General features: G+C 34.9%; 1 long non-coding RNA gene across 1 annotated transcript in view; it reads right to left on the bottom strand.

Moving 5' to 3' along the window:
* The window catches only part of LOC114486899 (uncharacterized), a 72,258-nt gene extending 62,045 nt beyond the window's left edge, over window positions 1-10,213 (bottom strand). The window contains exon 1 of the long non-coding RNA XR_008618265.1: window positions 9,919-10,213. This is a non-coding gene — a long non-coding RNA (uncharacterized lncRNA). The remainder of the gene's footprint in view (window positions 1-9,918) is intronic.
* Between the last annotated feature and the right edge of the window lie 6,998 nt (window positions 10,214-17,211).

Below are 17,211 nucleotides of genomic sequence, written 5' to 3' on the forward strand. Positions count from 1 at the left end.
ATTCACCTGTATGCTCCCTCCATTGCCTTAACACACTTTCCCCAGACACTCCATACTCGCTCAAATTCTATGCTTAATTGAAACAAAATAAAATAACTGACAATAGACACATTTATTGCAGAGGGATATTTTTGGCCATTTTGTACAAGAAAGCTTATGGCATCCCTCTTTATATGACAAAAAATAAACATATAAGTAAATAAATAACCTGACAGTTGATAATCTATGGATATGCCTACATTAGAATACCATACAGCAGAGGAAATGAATAACATACAGAATAAGACTATCACACCTGGAATCTGAAGAAAAAGGAGGCAAGTGACAGAAGAATGCATTCTCAAGCACATTTCCCAAAGAGTTTCAGTACTTTCCAAAATACAAAATAGTATTATTTAAGGATATGTGCATTTTTAGTACAGAAGAGAAGAAAATATGGGAGAAGGAAACAACGTCAGAAATCTTTTCCCCATTGTAAGATGTCAGGAGGTATATGGGAAAGAGGGCTCCTCTGAGCAATTTAGATGATACAAAAAATGCAGCCAAGGGGAGCATTGCCCTTGATGCCCAGGCTGTGCCTGTTCCCTTGAGCAATCTGGTTAACAGTTGGCAGGAATGTCCAGGAACAAAGTGGACCTCATATTGGTCCAGTCATAGTAAAGGGAACTTAAGAACCCTTCATCCTCTTATTCCTCCTTTAGCCTCCACCAAACACAGAGTCTTTCTAAACTAGATGCTGTATTTTTCTTCCCAGACTCTGAGGGTCACTGGGGGAAAAATGCAGGCTTTGGGGCCAGAGCTATGAGTTTGGATACCCGCACCTCAAAAAACTAATTATTGTTCTCCAAGATATTTTTAAAGTGTTTCATCATTTCTAAAATATAAATAATAGTATTTCTAATATCATAAGTGTATCCTGGGTACTAATGATACAATCAATTAATGATTTATTGATAGAATAGGTATAAAGTATACTGATGGTTGTTGATACACATCCTATATAAATGTTCCCAGTTGTTATTAACCAAGGGAACAGGAGAAAATTCACCTCCTGAACACCATTCCATTTACGTAGTTAGCCTCACAGTCTCAGAGTGCCTCTGAAATCTCCAGAGAGCACACATCTCTGGATGCCTATAACTCTTTCCCCTGGAGTCTTATGTGGGTCTCAGATGTCCATAGAAAACCTTAGAAACCCTGTAGGAGTAGTTAGTGGAATGTCTGTTGTGACATGACAATCATGTAAAGCCTGTCTTTCACATGCCATTTAATTAGAAGATGAGGATTTGATCTTCACTTTTTCTCCCTTGTTTTCTCTTAAACTTCTCAAGTACTTCAATAAGAAAGACAGATGTAATTTATTGATTCCCTTGACCCATCAATGTGAGCAAGAAACATGGCAATTTGTAGAGCTAAATGAAAATTTATTCTAGGTTCATAAAGCAATAATTTACTATGGGTAAGCATTTTGATTCTCACATTAATATATGTATTCAGTGCATTTTTCCACAAAATTTCCACTAGGTTTCCTGAGTACATTGACAACTAATTATTACCTTTATATAGAAGGCAAAGGTCCAAGAATAGTTTTTTTAAATCCTCTGTAGAATTAAAAAAAAAATAAGAAGATGGGAGGAATTGCCATACTTGCCATACTACCAATCAAGATTCATAAAACTAGTCACCGAGACAGCATGATGTAGATGTCATGATAAACAGAATAGATCACTGGGGAAGAATAGAAGCTTAGTAACTGGTCCATCTATTGGGTCCATTGACACTTGATTTATAATAGCGGAGGAACTGCACATCAATGGGAGGAGACAGATACATAGAACTGGGATACATGCTCTTTCAAATTCTTCATTGATTGCTTCTTCATTGTGCCCACAGGAAGCAGAAACAGAGGTGACAGATGAAAGCATTTACTTTCAAGTACACCTCTCTTTCCACATCTTCAACTAGCCCTCAAAAATTATTTTTTCAGATAAGCTAAGAATATAAAAATGCTATTGTTCATCTTATATTGAATATCTCTCAAATGTTAATTTTACTGTCCAATAAACTATGTAACTGATATGTTAGTTGTCATAATTGGCATGAGGTGGATTTTGAATCAAGGTAAGTAACAAACAAGGGCAACCACAGAAAGCTTAATCAGCATATTTCTGATGAATGTTCCAAACTTATTGAGTCTCACGCTTATCAGCATATTTCTTTTGAGAGTTCTTCTTTAAACTTTTTATTTTGAAGTAATTATAGATTCACATGAAGTTTCAAAAAAGTACATGGAGGTCCCTTGTCCCCTTAACAGGGTATCCTGTACAGGATTATTTTTGAGAGTATGACAAATTCATATATTCAGACTTCATGGGGTTCTGCATGGATAAATGTCCTCAGGTCTCTGAGGCTCTCTCTTAGAAAGACATTAAGCCTGCTTTAACACACAACATACTAGACACCACTGCAATTCTGGTGATTCAATTATTTAAGTTCATATGACTTCAAAAACATAATATATGGTATATTAAAGTATAATATATGATATATACAAATACAGAAAAAGTCTCTTAAAGGTATAAAATCAATACAAGTTTCAAAAGTCAAGCCATTGAAAACAGTGCCCACAAGCAAAAAGAAAAAAAAAAATGATACAAAAAACTCTATTGGTATCAGCACATCTAGGATAAGTAGCTTCTTAGATTAACTACCATAGCTTAGAGGAGAATGTGGTTACTTATTTTAGAAAATATAGAATTAGGAGACTAGGAAGTTAAGAAATCAGGATGTAAATGCAGAATATAATAAAAATGGCCTATATCTTGCTGTTCCAAATTAGATACAGAGAATTCAAGAGAAACAATCCCCATTTGGACAGTAGACATCCAGATTGTTGGCATGTTTTAAGGACATGTGATGGAGTTTGGGGAATGGGGTTGCTTTCTTACTTGGAAAGAAACTAAGCTTACTCATACCAAGAATCATTCATTCTATGTTAGTTCATAGATCCCAATAATCCAATTACTTGTTCCAACAATTTCCTGTTTTTACCAGCAGAGGAACAATAATAATTTCTCATATGCATCAAACATTCCCAAGATTTTCCTATGTAAGAACCATTCTAAACAATTCTTTGGTTACATTGAAGAGAAACTTGAGTACAGTCCAGTGGGGCCAATATTTTCCAGCCAGGTCCTATGGCCAAAGCCTTCTATTCTTGGCATCTTAAATGCAATTTGCAGAAGGCTGATATCTTCAACAATACAACCAAGTTGCTTAATTAGACTTTTGGGAAGTACTATGGATGGAATGTTTGTGTACTCATCCCCCCAAATTTATATGTTGAAATCCTAACCCACAAAGTGATGGTATTAGGTTGTCAGGGTGTTTGGGAGATAATTAGGTCAAACATGTGGAGCCTCATGAATGAGATTAATGTCCTTATAAGAAGAGACATGACAGAGCTTGTTTTCTCTCTCTCTGGTCTTTGCCATGTGAGTGTACAACAAGAAGATTGACATCTACAAGCTAGGAGGTGGGTTGTCACCAGATGTCAGATCAGCTAACACCTTGATCTTGGAGTTCTAGCCTTCAGAACTGTGAGAAACAAATTTATGTTTTTTAAACCAACTAGTCTATGGTATTCTGTTTAGGTAGCCCAAACTAACTCAGAAGTCAGTACCAAAAAGTGGGATGGTACTACAACAAATACCTAAAAATGTGGAAGTGCCTTTGAAACAGGCTAATTAATGGGCAGAGGCTGGAAGAGTTTTGAAGTCTGTGCTAGAATTTTTTGATATTGCCATGAAGGGACTTTTAAAGACAATTCTGCTGAGTGCTCAGAAAAAAAAAAGAGGAGAGCTGTAGTGAAAACTTTCATATTTTTAGTGAATACATAAATAAATGTGTACAGAATGTTGGTAGAAATGGACAGTAAAAGATATTCTGATGAGGTCTTAGATGTAAATGAAAAACATGTTATTGGATGATGCAGAAAGGAATATGCTTGTTAACAAGTGGCAAGAAGCTTGGCTGAATTATGTTTATGTTCTAGGGTTTTGTGGAAGGTAGAACTTGCTTGTGGTGAAATTGAATATTTAGCTGAGGAGATTTCTAAGCAAAGTATTAAAGGAGTGGTTTGGTTTTCCCTGACTGCTTATAGTAAAATGTGAGAGGAGAGAGATGAATGAAGACAAACTTTAAGCAAAAAGGAACCAAAATTTTAAAATCTGGAAAATTCTCATCCTATCTAATTTACAAAAAATGAGAAAGCTCTTCTAAGAGAAAATTAAGGTTTTGGCAGATAATTGATAAGGAGATTAGTGTGGGTGTGAACCATGGAGTTAATCAGCCAACTCAGCTGAATCCAGGAATAGAGATGGGATTATACTAGCAGAAACACTGCAAACTGGGACTTAAGGAAACAGAAAAAACAGGATGGAAGGAAGGAAGGTTGTGAATGTGTGCTACACTTAATAAAAGGGGAAAAAGGACCAAAAAAGTATTTCAGAGAAAACTGGGGCCACTGCTTAGGTTTCAACAGAGCAGATGGCCTCCAAACAAAGGCATGAAAGTGGGGGGGGGGGGCCTGAAGTGCTATTAGCAGTATCACCACTTGGCAGAGCCATGGCATGGACAAGGCCCCAGCAGAAAGCCATGGCATGGGTGGAGCCACTGCAGAGAGCTTTGATGTGGGCAGTGCCCAGCCAGCTGTGAGGGTAATATTGCTACCTCAGTGGGCCTGGGAAGCAGAGTATTAAGCCAAAGAAGATTATTCTAGAGCCTTAACACTCATGGAGTTTGCCTTCCTAGATTTTGGATTTGATTGGGACATATCACCCCATCCTTCTTTCCTGTTTCTCCCTTTTGGAATGGGAATGCCCACCCTATGCCTGTTTCAATATTATGTTTTTAAAGCACATAACTTGTTTGGTTTCACAGGTTCACAGTTGGAGAAAAATTTTGCCTCAGGAAGAATTGTAACTCACCCCTATGTGTCTTTCCAATATATGATTAAAATAAGGAGGTATCTGGAGATTTTTGCAATTGGCCCATTAGTTACTTGCATAGTTCCATAGTTTATGGCCATTAGCAATAAAAAATAAATACCATTAGCAATAAAAAATAAAAAAAGTGGCTCAAAGTAAATCTCTAGATTAGGAATAATAAAGAAGACTGGCTCTAGAAGAAACATTCACCAGACACAGGTAAACAATAATTCAATACCTGTTTTTGAGACTGTATGTCCATTTTAGTGAATCCTTCATTACTAAGACACAATTTCACCACCAAAATAATTGTTAGAACTAATAAATGAATTTAGTAAAGTTGCAGACACAAGATCAATATACAAAAATATGTTCCTTTTCTGTACACTAGAAACAAACTATCAGAAAGAGAAATTAACAAAACAATCCCATTTACAATTGCACCAAAATAAATAAATTACCTAAGAATAAATTTAACCAAGGAGGTGAAAGATTGTATGCTGAAAATTAGGACATTGATGAAAGAAATTGAAAAAGACATGAATAAATGGAAAGATAGTCCATGCTCATGGATTGGAAGAATTAATGTTGTTAAAAGGTCTATAATACCAAAAACAATCCACAGATTCAATGCAATCCCTATCAAAATTCCCATGGACTTTTTTACAGATATAGACAAACAATCCTAAAACTTGTATGGAATCACAAATGACCCAAGATAGCCAAAACAATCTTGAGAAAGAAAAACAAAGTTGGAGGCATCAAACTTCCCAACTTCAAACTATATTACCAAGCTATAGTAATCAAAACAAAGTGGTATTGCCATAAAAACAGGCACATATATCAGTGGAACAGAATAGAGAGCACAGAAATAAATCCACATATCTATGGTCAAATAACTTATAAGAAAGGAGCCAAGAATATACACTAGAAAAAGAAAAGTACCTTAAAGAAAGGTGTTGATCAGAAGTGAAGGGAGAAATTGACAGTAATACAACAATAGTAGGAGACTTTAACACCCCACTTATATCAATGGAAAGATCATCCAGACAGAAAATCAATAAAGCAACCAAGGTCCTAAAGGACACAATAGACAAGTTGAACTTAATAGATACCTACAGGACACTACAACCAGAAAAGGGAGAATGCACATTTTTTTTCAAGTAAGAATAGAACGCTCTCCAGTATAGATCACATACTAAGTCACAAAACAAGTCTCAACAAATTTAAGAGGATAGAAATTATACCAAGCACTTTTTCTGACCACAATGGTATAAAACCAGAAATCGACTACACACACACACAAAAAAAGGAAAAGAACAAACACATGGAGTCTAAATGACATGCTACTAAGAAAACCAATGGATCAATGAGGAAATCAAAGAGGAAATCAGAAAATACCTTGAAGGAAGTGAAAATAGAAGCACAACACTCCAAAACCTGTGGAATGCAGCAAAAGCAGTTCTAAGAGGGGAATTCATAGTAATACAGGCCTCCAACAAGAAACAAGAAAAATCTCAAATAATCTTACTTACCACATAAAAGAATTCGAAAATGAGCAAACAAACCTCAAAGTCAGCAAGAGGAAGGAAATAATAAAGATCAGAAAGGAAATAAATAAAATAGAGATTTTTAAAAAATTAGAAATGACCAATTAAACCAAGAGCTGGTTTTTTGAAAAGATAAATAAAATTGATAAAATCTTTGGCCAGGCTCACCAAGAAAAGACAAAGGACACAAATAAACAAAATAAGAAATGAAAGAGCAGAAATAACAACTGATACCACAGAGATACAGAAAATCATAAGAGAATACTATGAACAGCTTTATGCCAACAAATTGGACAACCTAGAAGAAACAGACAAATTTGGAAAAAGAAGAACAAACAAAGTCCAAAGTCAGCAGAAGGAGGGAAATAATATAGATCAGAGACGAAATAAATAGAGTTTAAAGAAAAACAATAGAAAAGATCATTGAAACCAAAAGCTGTTTTTTAAAATAGATAAACAAAATCAATAAACCTTTAGCCAGGCTCACCAAGAAGAAAAGAGAGGACTTAGATATGAAAGAGCAGAAATAACAACCAATACCACAGAGATACAAAAAACCATACGGGAACACTAAGAACAGTTATATGCCAACAAACCGGACAACCTAGAGGAAACAGACAAATTTCTAGAAACATACAGCCTGCCAACACTGAGTCAAGAAGAAACAGACAATTTAAACAGACCTATCACTATAAGTGAAATTAAATCTGTAATTAAAAAGAAAGACTCCCAGCAAACAAAAGTCCAGGACCAGATGGCTTCACAGGGGAATTCTACTGAACATATAAAGAAAAACTTATACTGATCCATCTCAAACTATTCCAGAAGATTGAGGAGGAAGGAACACTCTCAAATTCATCTTATGAAGCCACCATCACCCTGATACCAAAACCAGAAAAAGGTACTACAAAAAAAGAAAATTACAGGCCAATATCACTGATGAATATAGATGCAAAAATCCTCAACAAAATATTAGCAAACAAAATCCAACAATACGTAAAAAGGATCATATACCATGATCAATTTGTATTCATTCCAGAGTCACAAGGATGGTTCAACATATGTAAATCAATCAATGTGATATACCACATTAACAGAAGAAAAGACAAACACCACATCATCATCTCAATAGACACAGAAAAAGCATTTGATAAAATTTAACATCCATTCATAATAAAACTCTCAGCAAAGTGGATATAGAGGGAACATATATCAACATAATAAAGGCCATTTATGACAAACCCACAGCCAATGTAACACTCAACCATGAAAAGCTGAAAGCTTTCCTGCAAACTCAGGAACAAGACAAGGGTGCCCCCTCTCACCACTTCTATTTAACATAGTATTGGAAGTTCTAGCCACAGAAGTCAGGCAAGAAAAAGAAATTAAAAGTTATCTAAACTGAAAGTGAAAGGTAAACTGTCACTATTTGCAGATGACATGATACTCTATATAGAGAGTATCTGTCCACCTTGAAACTGTCAGAAGTAATAAATGACTTCAGCAAGGTTGCAGGATACAATATTAATACAGAGAAATCTATTGTGTTTCTATACACTAATAATGAAATACAGCAAATCCCCTACATAATAATGAGTTTCATTCTGAGAGCACATTCGTTAAGTCCTATTTGTTCATAAGTCCAACAATGTTAGCCTATGTACCCCACTAACACAATTGGCTATATAGTACTGTACTGTAATAGGTTTATAATAATTTTCACAAAAATAATACATAAAAAACAAACACAAAAGTAAAGATTTCTTTTTAGTGTCAGTTCTTTTATTTATTTTTTAAACATACTTATTAGCATGTAATTGCTTCACAATGTTGTGCTAGTTTCCACTGCACAACAAAGTGAATCAGCCATATGCATACATATATCCCCATATCCCCTCCCTCTTGTGTCTGCCTCCCACTTTCCTATCCCACCCCATAACATTTTTAGTCTTACAGTACAGTACACAAAATCACAACTACTTGTAGAGGATGCATACACGTGACAATGTACACTAGACACATGAACTAACTTACATGATTGGACATGTGAATGCATGTTCACATCTTTGAAAGTTGCAACTTGAAGATTCATATCTAGGGGACTTACTGTATCAGAAAGAGAAAGTTTTTTTAAAAAATCCTGTTTAAAATTGCAACCAAAAAAAAAAAATCCAGGAATACACTTAACCAAGAAGGTGAAAGACCTAGACTTTGAAGAATATAAAACACTGATGAATGAAATTAAAGATGATTCAAATAAATGGAAAGATATCCTATGTTCTTGGACTGGAAGAATTAATGTTATGAAAATGGCCATACTACCCAAAGCAATTTAAAGCAATCCCTATCAAAACACCCAGGACAGTTTTCACAAAACTAGGACAAATATATCTCAAAATTTATATGGAAACACAAAAGATTCTGCATTGCCAAAGCAATCCTCAGAAAAAAGAACAAAGCTGGAGGTATAACCCTTCCAGACTTCAGACTATACTGCAGAACTACAGTAATCAAAACAGAATGGTACTAGCACAAAGACAGACACATAGATCAAGGTAATGGAATCGACAGTTAGAAATACACACACACCTATGGTCCATTAATCTATGACAAAGGAGTCAAGAATATGCAATGGAGAAGAGAGTCTCTTCAAGAAGTGGTGTTGGGAAAACTGGACAACTACATGTAAAAGAATGAAATTAGAACAGTCTCTAACACCATATACAAAAATAAACTCAAATTGGAATAAAGACCTGACACTGTAAAACTCCTAGAAGAGAACATAGGCAGAACACTCTTTGACATAAATTGTGACAATATTTTTTTGAATCTGTCTCCTAAAGCAAAATAAAGAAAAGAAAAAATAAACAAATCAGACCTAATTAAACTTAAAAGCTTTGTACAGCAAAGGAAACCATTGATAAAATGAAAGGACAACTTATGGAATGGGAGGAAATATTTACAAATAATGCAGCTGACAAGAGGTTAAAATGAAAAATAGATAAACAGGTCATACAATACAATATCAAAAAAACAACCAAATCAAAAAATGGGTAGAAGTCCTGAACTGACATCTCCAAAAAAGACATACAGATGGCAATAGACACATGAAAAGATGCTCAATATCACTAATTATTAGAGAAATGAAAATCAAAACTATAATGAGATTCACTCCACATTTGTCAGAATGGCTATCATCAAAAAGTCTACAAATAGGCAAGGACCTTCAATACAGCAGAGGAGAAAAACGTGGAGATCATCTTCCTCCCCACAAATATATCAAAAATACAATGACATGTGGAACAACTCCTACAGAACACCTGCTGAACACTGGCAGAAGACCTCAGACTTCCCAAAAGGCTAGAAACTCCCCCACGTACCTGGCCGTGTGGCTGACAGAGTCTTGGTGCTCCAGCCAGGTGTCAGGTCAGAGCCCCTGAGGTGGGAGAGATGAGATCAGGACACTGGACACCAGAGACTTCCCAGCCCCACATAATATCAATTGGCAAGAGCTCTCCCAGAGATCTCCACTCAACACTAAGATCCAGCTCAACTCAATGATGAGCAAGCTCCAAAGCTCAACACCCCATGCCAAACAACTAGCAAGACAGGAACAGAAACCCACCCATTAGAAGAGAGGCTGCCTAAAATCATAATAAATTCACAGACACCCCATAACACACCACCATATGTGGCCCTGCCCACCAGAAAGACAAGATGCAGCTTCATCCACCACAACAGAGGCACCAGTCTCCCCCAAATCAGGAAGCCTACACAAGCCACTGAACTAACCTTACCCACTGGGAGCAGACACCAAAAACAATGGGAACTATGAAAGTGCAGCGTGTGAAAAGGAGACCACAAACACAGTAAGAAAAGCAAAATGAGAAGATAGAGAAATAGGCAGCAGATGAAGGAGCAAAGTAAAAAGCCATCAGACTAAACAAATGAAGAAGAAATAGGCAGTCTACCTGAAAAAGAATTCAGAATAATGATAGTAAAGATGATCCAAAATCTTGGAAATAGAATGGAGAAAATACAAGAAATGTTTAACAAGGACCTAGAAGAATTAAAGAGCAAACAATGATGAACAACACAATAAATGACATTAAAAATTCTCTAGAAGGAATCAATAGCAGAATAAATGAGGCAGAGGAACAGATAAGTGACCTGGAAGATAAAACAGTGGAAACAACAACTGAAGAGAAGAATAAAGAAAAAAGAATGAAAAGAATTGAGGACAGTCTCACAGACTTCTGGGACAGCATTAAGTACACGAATATTCGAATTATAGGGGTCCCAGAAGAAGAAGAGAAAAAAGAAAGAGAGAGAGAAAATATTTGAAGAGATTATAGCTGAAAACTTCCCTAATATGGGAAAGGAAATAGTCAATTCCAGGAAGTGCAGAGAGTTCCACATAGGATAAATCCAAGGAGAAACAAGACAAGACACATATTAATCAAACTATCAAAAATTAAACACAAAGAAAAAATATTAAAAGCAGTAAGGGAAAAGCAAAAAATAACATACAAGGGGATCCCCATCAGGTTAACAGCTGATCTTTCAGCAGTAACTCTGCAAGCCAGAAGGGAGTGGCAGGCTATATTTAAAGTGATGAAAGGGAAAAAATTACAACCAAGATTATTCTACCCAGCAAGGATCTCAATCAGATTCAATGGAGAAATTAAAACCTTTACAGAGAAGCAAAAGCTAAGAGAATTCAGCATCACCAAACCAGCTTTACAACAAATGCTAAAGGAACTTCTCTAGGCAGGAAACACAAGAGAAGGAAAAGACCTACAAGAACAAACCCAAAACATTTAAGAAAATGGTAATAACAACATACATATGGATACTTCCTTTAAATGTAAATGGATTAAATGCTCCAACCAAAAGATATAGACTGGCTGAATGGATAAAAAACAAGACCCATATATAGACTGTCTACAAGAGACCCACTTCAGACCTAGGGACACATACAGACTGAGAGTGAGGGAATGGAAAAAGATATTCCATGCAAATGGAAATCAAAAGAAAGCTGGAGTAGCAATTCTCATATCAGACAAAATAGACTTTAAAATAAAGACTATTACAAGAGACAAAGAAGGACACTACCTAATGATCAAGGGATCAATCCAAGAAGAAGATATAACAATTGTAAATATTTATGCACCCAACATAGGAGCACCTCAGTACATAAGGCAAATGCTGACAGCCATAAAAGGAGAAATTGACCATAAAACAATCATAGTAGGGGAGTTTAACACCCCACTTTCACCAATGGACAGATCATTCAAAATGAAAATAAATAAGGAAACACAAGCTTTAAATGACACATTAAACAAGATGGACTTAATTGATATTTATAGGACATTCCATCCACAAATGACAGAATACACTTTTTTCTCAAGTGCTCATGGAACATTCTCTAGGATAGATCATATCTTGGGCCACAAATCAAACCTTGGTAAATTTAAGGAAATTGAAATCTTATCAAGTAGCTTTTCCAATCACAACGATATGAGACTAGATATCAATTACAGGGAAAAAAACTGGAAAAAACACAAACACACGGAGGCTAAACAATACACTTCTAAATAACCAAGAGATCACTGAAGAAATCAAAGAGGAAATAAAAAAAAACCTGGAAACAACTGACAATGAAAAAACAATGACCCAAAACTTATGGGTTGCAGCAAAAGCAGTTCTAAGAGGGAAGTTTATAGCAATACAACCCTACTCAGAAACAAGAAAAATCTGAAATAAACAACCTAACCTTACACCTAAAGCAATTAGAGAAAGAATAAAATAAACCCAATGGAAGAATAAAAGAAATCATAATGATAAGATAAGAAATAAATGAAAAAGAAATGAAGGAAACAATAGCAAAGATCAATAAACCTAAAAGCTGATTTTTTGAGAAGATAAACAAAATTGATAAATGATTAGCCAGACTCTTCAAGGAAAAAAGGGAGAATACTCAAATCAACAAAATTAGAAATGAAAAAGGAGAAGTAACAACTGACACTGAAGAAATACAAAGGATCATGACAGATTACTACAAGCAATTATATGCCAATAAAATTGACAACCTGGAAGAAATGGACAAATTCTTAGAAAAGCACAACCTTCTGAGACTGAACCCAGAAGAAATAGAAAATATAAACAGAAAAACCACAATCATTGAAATTGAAACTGTGATTAAAAATCTTCCAAAAAACAAAACCCCAGGACAAGATGGTGTCACAGGTCTATTCTATCAAACATTTAGAGAAGAGCTAAAACCTATCCTTCTCAAAATCTTCCAAAACACTGCAGAGGGAGGAACAATCCCAAAATCATTCTATGAGGCCATCAACACCCTGATACCAAAACCAGTCAAAGATGTCACACAGAAAAAAGAAAACTACAGGCGAATATCACTGATGAACATAGATGCAAATATCCTCAATAAAATACTAATAAACAGAATCCAACACCACATTAAAAGGATCATGAACAACAATCAAGTGGGGTTTATCCCAGGAATGTAAGGATTCTTCAATATATGCAAATCAATCAATGTGATACACAATATTAACAAATGGGAGGATAAAAATCATCTGGTAATCTAAATAGATGCAGAAAAAGCTTTCAACAAAATTCAACACCGATTTGTGATAAAAGCCCTACAGAAAGTAGGCAGAGAGGGAACTTACCTCAACATAATAAAGGCCATATATGACAAACCCACAGCCAACATCAATTTCAATGGTGAAAAATTGAAAGCATTTCCATTAAGATGAGGAAGAGGACAAGGTTGCCCACTCTCAATACTATTATTCAATATAGTTTTGGAAGTTTTAGCCACAGCAGTCAGAGAAGAAAAAGAAATAAAAGGAATCCAAACTGGAAAACAAGAAGTAAAACTGTCACTGTTTGCATACGTCATGATACTATACATAGAGAATCCTAAAGATGCTACCAGAAAACTAGTAGAGCTAATCAGTGAATTTGGTAAACAGGATAATAAATTAAAGCAGAGAAATCTCTTGCATTCCTATACACTAATGATGAAAAATCTGAAAGAGATATTAAGGAAACACTCCCATTTACCATTACAACAAAAAGAATAAAATACCTAGGAATAAACCTACCTAAGGAGACAAAAGACCTGTATGCACAAAACTATAAGACACTGATGAAAGTAATTAAAGATGATTCAAACAGATGGAGAGATATATCATGTTCTTGGATTGGAAAAATAAACATTGTAAAAATGACTATAATACCCAAAGCAATCTACAGATTCAATGCACTCCCTATCAAAATACCAATGGCATTTGTCACAGAACTAGAGCAAAAAATTTCACAATTTGCATGGATACACAAAAGACCCTGAATAGCTAAAGCAATCTTGAGAAAGAAAAACGGAGCTGGAGGAATCAGGCTCCTGACTTCAGACTATACTACAAAGCTACAGTAATCAAGACAATATGGTACCAGCAGAAAAACAGAAATATAGATCAATGCAACATGATAGAAAGCCCAGAGATAAACCCACACACATATGGTCATCTTATCTTTGATAAAGGTTTTGACATACCTCCTAGAGAAAGGGAAATAAAAACAAAAATAAACAAATGGGACCTAATGAAACTTCAAAGCTTTTGCATAACAAAGGAAACCATAAGCAAACAAAAAAAGACATCCCTCAGAATGGGATAAAATATTTGCAAGTGAAGCAACTGACAAAGGATTAATCTCCAAAATATACAAGCAGCTCATGCAGCTCAATATCAAAAAAACAAAAAACCTAATCCAAAAATGGGCATAAGCTCTAAACAGACATTTCTCCAAAGAAGATCTATAGATTTGCCAACAAACACATGAAAGGATGCTCAACATCACTAATCACTAGAGAAATGCAAATCAAAATAACAATGAGGTATCACCTCACACTGGTCAGAATGGCCATCATCAAAAAATTCTACAAACAATAAATGCTGGAGAGGGTGTGGAGAAAAGGGAACCCTCTTGCACTGTTAGTAGGAATGTAAATTGATAGAGCCACATGGAGAACAGTATGGAGGTTCCTTCAAAAACTAAAATTAGAACTATCATATGACCCAGAAATTCCACTATTGGGCATATACCCTGAGAAAAACATAACTCAAAAAGTGTCATGTACCCAATGTTCATTGCAGCACTATTTACAATAGCCAGGACATGGAAGCAACCTAAGTGTCCATCAACAGATGAGTGGATAAAGAAGATATGGCACATATGTATGATGGATTATTACTCAGCTATAAAATGAAATGAAATTGAGTTATTTGTAGTGAGATGAATGGACCTAGAGTCTGTCATACAGAGCAAAGAGAAAAACAAATACCGTATGCTAACAACATATATATGGAATCTAATAATATCTAAAAATTAAAATGGTTCTGAAGAACCTAGGGGCAGGAGAGAAATAAAGACACAGATGTAGAGAATGGACTTGAGGAGACAGGGAGGGGAAGGGTAAGCTGGGATGAAGTTAGAGAGTGGCATTGACATATATACACTACCAAATGTAAAATAGATAGCTAGTTGGGAAGCAGCCGCATAGCACAGGGAGATCATCTTGGTGCTTTGTGACCACTTAGAGGGGTGGGATATGGAGGGTGAGAGGGAGACGCAAGAGTGAGAGGATATGCGGATACATGTATAAGTATAGCTGATTCACTTTGTTATACAGCAGAAACTAACACAACATTGTAAAGCAATTATACTGCAATAAAGATGTTTAAAACAAAAAAAGTCTACAAATAACAAATGTTGGAGAGGACGTGGAGAAAAGGGAGCCTTGTGCACTTTTTTGGGAATGTAAATCAGTTTAGCTCTATGGAAAACATTATGAAGTTTTCACAAAAAACTAAAAATAGAACTACCTTATTATCCAGCAGTTTCACTCCTGGTGTATATCTAGAAAAAATGAAAACACGAATTCAAAAAGATACTTGCACCCCAATGTTCATAGCAGCAATATTTACAATAGTGAAGACATGGAAGCAACCCAAGTGCCCATCAACAGACAAATAAAGAAGATGTGAAATATATATATATATATATATATATATATATATATATATATATAATGGAGTATTACTCAGCCATAAAAAGAATGAAATTCTGCCATGTGCAGCAACATGGATCGACCTAGAGAATATTATGCTTAGTGAAATAAGTCAGACAGAGAAAGAGAAATACTGTATAATATCACTATATGTGGAATCTAAAAAACAGTATAAATAAATGTATATGCAAAACAGAAACAGAGTCACAGATGTATAAAACAAACTTACGGTTACTAAAAGGGAGAAGGAAACAGGGAGGAACAAATTAGGAATGTGGGATTAACAGATACAAATTACTATATAAATATATAAGCAACAAGGATACATTGTACAGTACAGGGAATTATACCCATTATCTTGTCCTAACCTATAATGTAATATAATCTGCAAAAATACAGTATCACTGTGCTGTACACTTGAAACTAACATAATATTGTAAATCAACTATACTTCAATTAAAAATAAATAAATTTAAAAAAAATTTAAAGGAAATATCAAATAAATAAATGGTGTTGGGAAAACTGGACAGCCCCATGCAAAAGAATGTAACTAGACCACTATCTTACACCATACACAAAAATAACTAAAAATGGATTAAAGAAATGAATGTAAATCTGAATCCATAAATCTAAAGATGTAAACTTAGGTGTTAAGCTCCTTGAGCTCAGTCTTGGCAATGATTTTTTGGATCTGACTCCAAAAGAAAATACAACAAAAGCAAAAATAAGTAAATAGGACTACATAAAACTAAAAACTTCACAGCTAAGGAAATCATTAACAAAATGAAAAGGCAACATACTAAATGGGACAAAATAATTACAAATCATATATTTGATACAGGGTTAATATTCAAAATATATAAAGAACTCATACAACTATTTAGCCAAAGAACAATCTCAAGGAAAAATGCACAGATTTTAATAGACATTTTTCCAAAGAAATCATACAGATGGCCCACAGGTACATGAATAGATGCTCAACATAACTAATCATCAGGGAAATACAAATCAAACTATACTGAAACACCATCTCAAACCTGTTAAAATGGCTATTATCCAAAAGACAAGAAGTATAATAATAAGTATGGATGAGGTTATGGAGAAAAGGGAACACTTGTGCACTCTTGGTGAGAATGTAAATTAGTGCAGCCCCTATGGAAAACAGCATAGAGGTTCCTCAAAAAATTAAAAGTTAAACTACCATATAATCAGGCAATTTCACTTTTGGGTATATATCTGAAGAAAACAAAAATGCTAACGTGAAAAGATATATACACCAACATGTTCATTGCAGCATTATTTTAGAAAGTCAAGATATGGAGGTAGCCTAGGTCCATCAATAGATGAATGGATAAAGAATATATATACACACAATAGAATATTATCAGTCATAAAAAGAATGAAATCTTGCCATTTGCAACAACATGGATGGACCTTGAGAGCATTAGGCTAAGTGAAATAAATGAGGCAGAGAAAGACAAATACCTTATGATCTCACTTATATGTAGAATTTAAAATTAAAAAAATAAACAACCAAACAAAAACTAACCATATAGATATAGACTACAGATTG

This window comes from Physeter macrocephalus, chromosome 9, assembly GCF_002837175.3.
Source record: "Physeter macrocephalus isolate SW-GA chromosome 9, ASM283717v5, whole genome shotgun sequence".
Taxonomy (NCBI): Eukaryota; Metazoa; Chordata; class Mammalia; order Artiodactyla; family Physeteridae; genus Physeter; species Physeter macrocephalus.